Below are 12,212 nucleotides of genomic sequence, written 5' to 3'. Positions count from 1 at the left end.
GCTCCCCAGACAGCCACCCCCTGCCCGCCATCTGCGGCCAGGCTGAGAGGCTGCAAAGGGAGTTGGAGGAAAGCAGAGGTGAAAGCCTTTCCATTCCCTTTATTCCCCCACAGTCTGGCCTACACCCCCTGCCAGGAGCCAAGATCCGACAGTATATTCAGCCTGCAGCTGCCACTGGTCATGTGAGCCCATTGCTAGGTTACAGGGACCCAAAAATAAATCCTTCCCAACCAGATTAGAAACTGGGGGCCTTGGATGAACCAGGCTCAAAAGAGTGACAGGAACACCCACAGTGCATGTGCAGGCCAGGCCTGCTATGAGATGGGGGAGCCTTCCCCGTGCTACCCACCCCCCATCTATCAGCTGGGGCTCCATGCTGGACCCCTGAAGAAAAATTCCCAGAGAGCTGCCGGGCCTTTGGTGGTTGCACGATAAGCAGGTCTATGGACAGAGTCGCCCTTCCTCACTAGCACCAGGGGCTGCTGGGGCAATACTCCCCTGTCTGTTTTTCCCATCCAACCTCCTCGGCATTGGCCTGCCCCTGCAAAAGCCCGCCCCACCCCCGGTGTACCTGCAGAGCACCATTGACCGTTTGCTCTGTGGCCTGAGGGGCAATCCGTGCCAGGAGTCCTTTTCCAGACTCGGGCAGGGAAGGCGACCTAGCAGTAGACCTAGAACCAGGCACATTCACAGGAGAGATTTCACAACCATCCTTTGAGTTAGTTTCAATACCTCCATTTACACATGTGGAAACTGAGGCTCAGAGAGGTTAACTGACTTTCTCAGAGCCATGAAGCTGAGCAGCTGGGATTTGAATCCCAGATCTGTATTGACTAAGTCTGGGGATGGGATAAGGAAGAAGACAGGGAAGCACAGCGAAGAAAGTGGGGTGGTCCCTGAAAACTCTTCCCTAGGGCCTGATAACCTACCCCGGGCACCTTACCTTGAATGGGGGTGTTGTCTCTCTCTGCTCCCCACCTCCACATCCTCTGAGACAGCACAGCTGACCCAGGCCACATGTCTCCTTCTTCATGGCGTTGGACTCTGTCACCTCTGGTACAGAACCTTAGATGGGAGTCATTCCTGGTGCTCAGGCCTGAGGGGGGTCTCCATCAATCAGTACCCCTCTACTTCAGAACCTTGACCTGGAGTCAGAGCTGAAAGGGTCATAAGAGGTCAGGTAACTATTTTACAAATGAATAGGCCCAGAGAGGGGGAGTAACTTGCCCAAGGCTACACAGCTAGAGGGCAAAAGACAAGTGACCAGAATCCGATCCTCCAGATCCCTACCCACCCCCTTTTTCTGCCTGTTACCAAATACAGTTGAGAGACCATCACACCTGGCACTGGGGCAAACCTGAAGTTCCCCTAATACCAGGCTCTTTACCTCAACCCACGATATCTCCAAGGCCTCACCACCACCACCGCCCTGACCTGCCTGTTCTCTTCTTTAAAGTACTCCTCCTCCCCAGGCAAAGGTCTGAGTGTCCCCTCAGAGGATCCCCACTCACCTCTCTGTACAGTCCTTGCCTCCCCACTCTGATCCAATTCTGTAGTCACCTGAAATCTCTGAGTGTGCTGTTCCCACCTTCTTCAGCCCCCAGCAGCCCAAACTGCAGGCTTCATGTCACTTGATTGTTTATTGAGCACCTACTATATGAAAAGCTCTGTTTAGGGGGTGAGAGAGAGGGTTACAAAGGAACATTGCCCTCTTGGTGCTTACAATCTAAAATGGTGACAAAGCTGGTTATAAGCTTCAGAGGAGAGTCAAGGTGCTGTGGAGATTCAAAGGAAAAAGAGAACCCACTCCCTCAGGAAATCTGGGAAGGCTTCATGAAGGAAGTGGCATGGGTCTTAGAGGAGGCATAGGGTTTTAACTGTGAGTAACTGAAAGAGAAGAGTTCAGGTGGAAGGAGCAAGCCTAGCAAAAACATGGAGACAGGCAGGTCTACGGACTATCAGGGCACTGTGAGTTGTCCACTTTGACTGAAAAATAATCTATGTGTAGGGAAGAAGTGAGACTAGAGAACTTGACTGGCTGGACTGTGGAAGGCCTGGTAAATCAGACTGAAAAGAGCACAGTAAAATGTTTTGAACAGGTAAATACAGGGCCATAGATGCCACCATCTCCCATCTTTAAGTGAGTCAGTTGATAAGTATTTATTGAACCCACAAGTTCCAGAGTGAGAGGTTGAACTTGAGGCTGGGAATTTTCTTTGTCATTCAAGCCTAAAGAGAAGAGAACAAACATATAGGTCATCAAGGAGATAGTCCCTGTGAACCTATGACAGAGTGAACTCAGGAAAGGGGCCGTCAGAGATGAAGTGATGGAGAGACCAAATGATACTTATGCGTCCCAGGTGGGGATCTCATGTGTGACTTGCATGTCCATTCTGTGGAGGTCGAGAAGGGTGGAGTGGTAACTTGAGTGCCTGGAAATTCTCCCTTCCAGATTCATGGTGTCATAAGAAGCTGCCCAGCCTCATCTGCAGGGACAGGACACCCTGGACCACCCAGCTTCTCCTTCCAGCACAGGCTGCCCAGCTGCCCAGCTCATGGCCAGGTTCTGGGCTCTGATTTAAGAACAGAGCTGTGCTGGATTTCCCAAATTGGGGTCCACAGAGCAGTCCCAGCAGTGCCTGGTCTCTGACTCTAGGGGGCACCCCTGCTCTACATCTCTGGGACAGTCCCTACTGAAAGATGTGTACTCAGCCCTGCCAACCCCACTGAGTTCTAGGGTAACCTGACCCTTCATTTGCCAGGCTGGGCATAGTTGGGTGCAGGGATACAGGACCTGTGGCCTCTTTCCCTGACATTCTCTTTTCTTCCAAAGTCCTCTCCATGCATTCCTGACCCACCTAAAAACAAGACCCACACCCCATTCAACTCTCACACCCCTTTGTCCAAGGAAGGGCCAGACTCTCAGACCCAGAGCTCCTTAGGGATGGAGAGATGGCTTGTGATTGGCCCTTGGAGGCAATTGTCACCCCTCACCTACCTACCTGAGGACTCTCCTGGAGAATGGTGTGTGAAAGCTTGGTCTCTCAGATGACCTAGCCTGGAGGGGTAGCACTGGAGGGTCTAAATCAGCCCTGGGGACAGGTGTCCCTGGATGGTGAAGACCTGGGCAGATGGGAAGACACCAACTACTCCATTTCGGGGCCTCTAGGCTGCTCTGACATTCGGAAGACACAAGGGGGCAGTGTTGGCCACAGAGCTGCAAAGAGTCAACAGCCCTTTCCAGCTAGAGGTTTCTCACTTGCAAACCCCCACTGGCTTCATCTTCCTAGGGAACCTGCTGTCTTGAGGGCCCTGACTTTTCACCTTTTTGACCCTCCACAATCTCGGCTTAGAGGGCCAGGCAAGAGGGCCAAGGCTCCCAAGAGAAAATCCCTCCCACTCCTAGGAGGTGGTTAGGAAGAGATGGGCAGGCTGGCATCCTAGAAGGAGCACTGAACTCAGGGTCCAGAGGCTGCATCTGCATAAGTGAGCAGTGCTCCTCTCCCCATTTCCCTGAGCCCCAGCTCCAAATGAGAGTCGGACTAGGCCTGTCGGCGCTCTCTGAGGTCCTTTGCTGCTCTAGATTTTGAGTGTGAATCAGCAGCTGCTATCCTCAAGTGGCTTCTCTTCCCAGGGCTCTGACAGTTTGAGAGATTCAGGGCCTGGGGGCAGGGGGCGGGTGCAGGGAATAGCAGTGGGCACTTCTGTTCTCCACAAACCAGGTCATTCCTCTGGGAACCACAGTCAGAAAGAGATTCAGCCCTAGGGCTGGGAAGGGGCCCAGGAAAGGATGACCAGTGTTGGCTGAGTCCCAGAAAGACCCCGCTAAGGGGCTCCATCTGACTGGTTTTTATGTGACTGTGTGGATGTTAGGAGGGCTGGAGGATGTGAACAATGTTGCCTCCCAGGTCTGGGCTACCCAGACTGAGCAGCCCCAGAGTGGAGGCTGCAGAAAGCCTAGACCCTTTCCAGCCTTTTCACTCCAGAGCCCCCAACAGTCACCTTCTCTCCTTCTCCCCATGTTGCTCTGATTCCTGCTTCCAGCCCATACCCTCATCCCCAGAAAGCAGAGCCCACAGCCTGGATTCTCGGAAGAGTCCCTGCCTGGCCTTCCCATCTCTGGACTCCCCCACCCACACCCCCTCCCTCCAGATCAGCTCTGCTCCCTGTGCCTCTTTGACCCCAGGCAATCTCTCCTGACTCCCATCATTTATATCAGGTCCCTGGACATGCTCTGCTCGACACCTCAGCTTCCCTGAGGGGCATCTGATCCAGCACCTTGGCCTTGACCCTACTCAGCATAGGGTGTGTACTGCTTCTTGTATTCCATCTTCTCTTTCTTCCCTGATGGCCCCGTTTCTCCCTTTTCTGTCTCTTACTTGGCTTCCTTCCTTTGATCTCTCTCATCTGCTCTCCCTGTCCTGTTCTCAGAGCTCTCCAAGTCTCAGAGCCTCTCTGCCCTGGGCCTCTGCTCCCCCACCGCTCTGTTTCTTTGCCTCAGTGTCCACCTTTCCTTTTCCATCTCTCCCTCCACCCTCACTTCCTCCTCTGCAGCGAGTACATTGAGAATTGGATCCATCCCTCCATGGACTGAGAGTATAAATAGCAGAGGGAGGCTGGGCTAGGAGCCAAACTTGCTATGAGCCTCCTCCTTGCAGCCCCAGGCTTGGGCATCTAGGACTAGTTATGAGGAGGGTCCCGGGCAGGGTTTCCAGGGCAGGGAGTTGGAGGTCTGGGATTGAAAGCCACTGTACAGAGTGGCCAACCAAGGCAGAGAGAGGGATGTGACAGGAAGCTGGGGACCTGGGGTGTCACGTGCAGGCCAGGTTCTCCCCACCAGCCTATCCACCTCCACTAACACGGTTATGGAGTCCCTACTTGTGCTGTTAGAGAAGGAGCTCTGGGTCAGAAGACTCCCCAGGGCCACTCGATGGCCCTGCCCCCTCCTCCAGGGCACAGATGCGTGGGCCCAGGTGGCTGCCAGCAGACGGCAGCTGGGGACTGGAGTGGAAGTGGTGCCCTCAGGAAACAGGCCACACTCTCACCCTAGCCAGCTCTTCGGCCTAATTAGAGACCAGAATGGGCATTGATTGTCCCTGAGCTCATTATGTCACAGCTGGGGAACAGCTGGCCAGTTTTTTCCAGGCCATTAGCTGCGCCATGAAGTGGAGAGAGGGAGGGGGCGTGCGAGCAGGATCAATACCCCGTCTGTCTGTCGGGGAAGCGCCTGGTGGCTGCCCGCTTTGGCACTCTGGGCTGCGCTTCTCTCCGGGTTGGGCTGCAGGGGCTGAGCTCCTCCGAGTTCACACACAAAAGCTCAGCTCCATCCAGCCTGGAGGCTGAAGACAGACTCTGACTTGCGGCTTCTGGGCTGATCTTGATCTGGCCCACCGGCACCCCCTGAATCTTCTCTCTCAGGGGATTAGAAGGGCAGGAAAGGGGTTCAGGTTACCCACGTGGGTCTCAGAGGAGACCTTAAAAGTCCAGCTTCTCCCCACCCCCACAGCAAGATGACACCTAAGGCAGCTGTTCCTGCTGGCCTGGGGCCACCTCTCTGTGCCCCTGGGCTGAGCTGGCTTGGGTTTCCTGTGGGGATGGGGAGATGGGAGAGGATGCTCCGACCCTTGGGGAGTGGTGGGTGGTGGAAGGAGGGAGGGGGAAGAGATGGTAGTTCTCACTTTCTTTCTCCCTCTCCCTGGTCTGGTAAGCAGGTCAGCTGGGCAGGACTTAAGACAGGAGGAAAACTGCCCAGGCTGCCGACCCTAGGAGGCCCACAGTCAGAGGGGACTTCAGCTTTAATGAACCAGCTTTTTACTTATGGATTTAGGAAGTGTTGAGGCCTCCAAAATACCCCAAGCCACGCTCTTCTTTTTACAGAAGGAGAAAGCAAACTCTACCGTGCCTTAAGCTGTATATGCCTGGCTGATTGCAGTCAGTGCTTCACTTTAGTTCTCTCTGTTCCTTTCCTGTTTGTTCTATATGGAATTCTAATGCAGCCCCGACGTCTCTCAGACACATGTCCTCAGGCCACTGGTGGAGGCCTTACCAACAGTAGAGTTGGGGGAGGTACCAGGCTCCCTTCCATCCTGCCCCCACCCCTACCACCCCAGCACCACCATGGGTCCCAGTGCTGGGTCCCTGGGCAGTTTCCCTACCCCACGGAACAGAGGCCAGGCTGTGCAGTGCCCTCTGCTCCCCAAACATCCTGCCCTAGCCTCTGTTTCCAGAATCAGCAGTTAACTGAGCCCGGGAGTTGGAAGGCCTGGGTTGCAGACTTGCGTTCCTTCTAGGCTCGGCTCCGGCCCTGAAGAGCTGGCAGACTGCTATGACTAGAAGTGCACAAAGGGCGGAAGGTCCCTTGAAATGTACTCCTCTCATTACAGACGAGGAAACTGTCCCAGAGAGGAGAAACGATTTGCTCAAGGACACCCAGTTGGGCAGAGCAGATTTGAGCCCGGGCTTGCCAACTCCCAGGTGGTCAGTGTTGGTTCTATTCCACCACAGGGCCTTGGCTCTAAGTTCCAAAAGCCACAGCTCAAGGTCTAGTGGCTCACCCTTGACCCATCCAGCATGTCCCACTAATCTAACAAACCCAGAGTGCACCCTCTTCCTCAGGCCTCTCAGAGCAGAGGGGGCACCTGGGACCAGTCCGAATGCACCTTGGTCACCAGCGCTGCCAGCAGCTCCCCTTTCTCCTGAGAGCCTCCGTCAGCTCTGGAGCGGCTGCTACCAAGGGATCTGGTGGAGCGGAGACCGGCTAGGCTCTGCTGTGTCTGATGTTGATCCATTGGTCTGTCTGGGTCCAAGAGGTGCCGAGGGCAGAGGGAGCCTGCTGATAACCTGGCACTACTGAACCTCGTCCAGCCTGACTCACAGGGATGGAGTGAATTAGAAGAAATTAAATATCGCTCCTTCTGCTGGAGCTATGAGGAAAGAAATGTCTACCTGGACTTAAAGATGACACGGCCACTGGCCTCAGAATCTGAAAGGGCCTCTAAATGAGTTCCTGGGGCCGGCTTCCTGGGGCCATCGGCAGGATAGCCTCACCCTTACTGTCTCCTCCTTTGGCTCCAGAACAGGGGGTGACAGCCTTAAGCATCAGGGGCTAAGATGCTGAATCCCTATGGTTCCAGCTGGAATGTGGGGGGAAGGGGTGGCCAGACAGCCTAGGGAGCGAACCCTAACATAGGGTGCTTTGGGTGGGGATCTTGTGGCAGAAGAGCTCTGAGGCCCAGGGCACAGGAAGCCGTCCCCCTGAGGTCGGAAAGGGAGCGAGGGAGGCGCCGGGGACAAACCATCTCCCGTCCTGACGAGGAGAGCCAATGGCAGAGTCCTGGCTGGGTGTCCCACGGGTGCCATAGATTAGCCCTGTGGATTGGGGCAGGTCCTGGGCCCTCTGGCTTTTAGACTTTTCTGATCTGTGACAAGATGCAGAGAGTAATATTTGCCTCACAGGTCGCTGTAGCTTTAAGGCTCACAGAGGGGAATGTCCTCCAAGTGAGGCTTTGGAAAGTGTATAAAACAGGAATGATGGTTTTCATTACCCCACACTGCTGTCTGTCAGCTCCACTGTGGGACGCATGGCATTAGGACCCTGATTCCTAAGTTGCCAGAGAATGATTTGTATCACAACATTGTATACACAAATATTTTTGTCAGGAGTGACAGAAGCAAAGGGCCTCTCCTTCTAGAGGGGACTACCCAGGCCCCACTAGCAGAGGTTTATGAACCTATAACAGCATCCCTCAGTCCCCACAGGGTCTCTCTGCTCACGGAGAATGCGCCTAAAATTGAAGCTTCGGGGCGTGAGTGTGTGCACACACACGTGCACACACAGACGCACGCACCCTGGCAATCCTGTGGCTCTGACATCAGCTGTCCCCCTTCCCAGGTGCTGGGCCTCCTCGCTTCTCAGTCCACGAAGGGAGTAATCTCTCTGAGAATAACAACGTTGCGATGGTAACGGGATGAGGAGCTAAGAGATGTCAGGACTGAAGGGACAATTTTGCATTCATTAGTTGTAGCTTTCTGGGAGAGATACTACTGATGATTTATATTTGGTATCATGTTTTAGGACTTACAAAAGACTGTCACATACATTACTATTTAAGCCACGTGGTACTCTTAGGAGACACATACTATTATCTGAGGCTCAGAAAGGTGAAGGGCCTTTTTCCAGATCACTCAACTGGTAGGTGAAGAGATCAGGACCCAGTCTAGGTCATTGTTCCCAAACCCTGTTTGCTTTCTATGACATTTTACTGCTTCTCACCTCCCGCTAACTTCCTCCTCTCACCAAGTGTCTCTCCTGCCTGAGCCCGAAGGCACAGATGTTCTGTATCCTATGCATTATACAGTCTTTTATAACTTTTTATTTTGAAATAACTTCAAACCTACAAAAAAGTTGTGAAAAGGGTACAAAGAACTTCTATATTATTTTTTCACCAAGTTCCTCAATTTGTTTTAGGTTTCAAATTTTACCCCACTTGCCTCAATTCAAGCATTGCCTCCATCCGTCCCTCCCTTTCCCATCCCTCTCATATATATGTTATTTCTGCCCATTAGCTCTTAACACCCCAGTAAACATTTCCTACAAACAAGGGCATTCTCCCACATAACTACAGTACAACGTGACAATCAGGAAACTAACGTTGTTACAAAACCATCCTCTTCTCTAGAGACCCCATTCAAATGTCACTGATTGCCCTAGTAACATTGTTTACAGGTCCAGGATCCAGTCTAGGATCATGGTTGCATTTAGTTGTCTTGTCTTTTTAGTCCCCTTCAATCTGGACCAGTTCCTTGGTCTTTCCTTGCCTTGATAGTTCATGATTTTGATCTTTTTGAAGAATACAGTCCAGTTATTTTGTAGAATGGCCCTCAGTTTGGGTTTGGCTGATGTTTCCTTATGAGTGATTCTGGTTATGCATTTTTGGTTAGGAATGCTACAGAAATGATGCTGTGTTCTTAGCTTATCTCCACAAGAGGCACACAATGTTGGTTTGTCCTGTATAGGGGGTGCTAACTTTTATCAGTTGTTTGGGATCAAGTCAGCCAGTTTCTCCACTGTAAATTTGATTGTAAGTATTGTGTGCTCATCAATTAATAAGCATTTGTGGGGAGATACTTTGAAACCATGTAAATATATTCTGCATCCATAAATAATGCCATTTGCAGCAACATGGATGGACCTAGAGATCGACATTCTAAGTGAAGTAAGCCAGAAAGAGAAGGAAAAATACCATATGATATCACTTATATGTGGAATCTAAAAAAAAGAAAGAAAAAAAAGGACACTATGAACTCATCTACAAAACGGAAACAGACTCACAGACATAGGAAACAATCTATGGTTACCGGGGGAAGGGGGTGGGAAAGGATAAATTTGGGAGTTTAAGATTTGCAAATGTTTGCCACTATATATAAAAATAGATTTTAAAAAAGTTTCTTCTGTATAGCACAGGGAACTATATTCAGTATCTTGTAATAACTTTTAATGAAAAAGAATATGGAAACAAATATATGTATGTATATGCATGACTGGGACATGGTGCTGTACACCAGAAACTGATACATTATAATGGACTGTATTTCAATAAAAAGTTTTTTTTTCATCCACAGGTTTTAGCACCCATTGATGATTTTTGCCTAAGTCATTTATTACTATGATGGCTGCCAAATGGTAATTTTCTAATTTCATCTCTTTTCTGTATTTATCAATTGGTATTCTAATGTAAGTGCCTTCTCTTCTTCCCATGTATTTGTTTATATCTGTATCAACTCATCCATTCCTACTTTATTCAGTGGATTACTATACTGAACACTAGTACTAAAATTATTTACTTTGATGCCTAAATTGTTCCAGACTAGACCTGTGGGTGTCCCTTCAATATGGATTATGTCTCCTCTTGACATCTTCCTATTATTCTCTTAGTATTTCCTTACTTTCTAGCACAAGGAGAGGCTCTGGCTTCATCTAGGCTTATCAGTCCTGGTTCTTTTTAGTGGAAAATGGTATTTAGAAGCTAGGATCTGAGTGATTGGTGTGTTCACTGCCTTTGGAGTATCATTGTACCTAGGACCTCTCAGCAGACAGAGCTAGAAGTATATATGTACACACACACACACACAACACACACTCTACATCTATTTATCAATGTTAAAAACATGAATTCAAACTAATTGCCCCAATTCTGATGGTTTATTTCCTTTCCATAAGCAAAACTCCTTTCACTAACCATGAGAAACAAAGCTCCCATTATCTTCAATATATTGTCTATTTTCTCAAGTCCTCTACTTACCATCAGTCTCCCAGCCATACAGGCATCTTCTCTGCCCCAGGCTCGCCAGACATGCTGGTTGCACTGGCCAAATTTTGGCCCCAGTCCCACTGACCACATCCACTGTGCTAGCTGAATCCTCCATCCACATCAAAGGGAAAGAGGAGAGGAAGGGCACATTCTATAATTTTTTAAAGGTTTGGACTTATTGAAGTTTGTCTTCATCACATATTGATATCAATTCCACAGTTATCCAGACACTTGTTATATAATCTAAAGATAGCTGTTCCAATAACAGAGCATTTTTAGATATTTCTAATAGAGTAATAGGGCCAGTATTTATGAAGTTATTTCTAGATTAATTTGAAAAACAGATTATAATAGTGTGTGTTGTGCATTTTTAAAGCTTTCTCATAATCTGTTTACTTATTTTATATTCACGCTAACTTTGTAAAGATGACAAAAGTAGAGACCCTCTGCCCTACTGATAAATTCGGGAACAAAATTTCAAAGAAGATATGTTGTTTACCAAATCATTTCCTTTTACCTCCCAGGTTCAAGCTTGACTACATTTCCCAGCCTCCCCTGCAATCAGGTGTGGTCATATGACTGAGCTGTGGAATGTGGCCAGAAGTGATGAATGCCACTTCCAGACCTGTAAAACCTTCCACACCACTCTGCGTGCTCCCTGCCTCTTTTGCATCTGCTGTCTGAATATAAAGGATCCAGTAGTGGATTCCAAAGCCTGTAGCAGTTAGCAGAGCTACAAGATGAACAGTTCTGAATCCCTGAGACACCCTGTGGAAGGCCATCAACTGGACATCAACATTAAACTGTTATGTGTGTGTGATATCGACTTGTGTACTGTATTGACACTGAGACTTGGGGGTTATCAGTCACATTAGTTAGCTCACCCTAACTATACAGAAAGTAGATGAATTGCCCAAGTTTATCCTTTAGAACTGATAAAGCATCATGTTGAATGTGACCTTCTGATTCCTACCTGAGGTCTCTTCCCATCAGATCAGACCAGGTTGCATGCACCTGATACCTCAGGAGGCTGTAACCCTATTTTTCAGAAACGTTCACTATTCTAAAAGCGACATTTTCCTCCTTAGCCCAAGCATGACACTAGCCCCACCTTTTCTCCCTTCCTCTTTCCCAAGGGGACTATGGCCCAGGTTTGCTCTTTCATGGATTCATCTTCATCAGATGAAAAACCTGACTTTGCTAGCACCTGACCTCTGGCAGGAGACTGACCCACCCTTTAAAGGTGAGTCTCCCCAGTGAAAGGGGACAGCCCTTCAGTTTTCCACAAGATAACTCTGTGGTTGGTGATGAGCTGGTGACAGGACCCAGAGTCTGAGGATGGTCCAAAAGGCATGGGGCACAAGTTGATTTCTTCCTCTGACACAGGAGGCCAGCAGCAGTTACTTGTCACCTCCACATCCTGGCTATTCATAGGCTCATAGCTACTGGTTCAGCAATCAGCACAGCCCAGGCTACTAGAAACTTAAATCTTCCTGAGGATGATGTTCCTCACCTTCCTCCCTCCAGGAAAGACAAATTTCTAAGACTGAGGGGGTTAGAGAAATTGGGTCAAGCAGGTGGGAAAAGTGGAGAACAATGCAATAATGTTGGGGAAAGGAAAACAGCCTGGAGATGTGAACACGAGAGGCCTTGGGAGCTCTCCTAATATCACAGTCTAAATTTCAGAGTTAGAGTCACAGAGTCATATTTCTAAAGTTAGGCAAAGCTCCAAGGTTTTCCTAATCTTTTCATAGAGAAATGCCTAACCCTAATTTTATAGAAAGGGAATTGAGGACCTGAGTGATTAAGGAGCATGTCCGAGGTCACAGAGGTAGGACTAGACTCCAGACCTCTCCAGTCCCAGATCAGCATTCTCAGCACTTTCTCTACTCTGCTTGCAGG

This window comes from Camelus dromedarius, chromosome 9 (assembly GCF_036321535.1).
Source record: "Camelus dromedarius isolate mCamDro1 chromosome 9, mCamDro1.pat, whole genome shotgun sequence".
Taxonomy (NCBI): Eukaryota; Metazoa; Chordata; class Mammalia; order Artiodactyla; family Camelidae; genus Camelus; species Camelus dromedarius.
The sequence above is the reverse complement of the archived record's forward strand: the minus strand, read 5'-3'. Positions refer to the sequence as shown.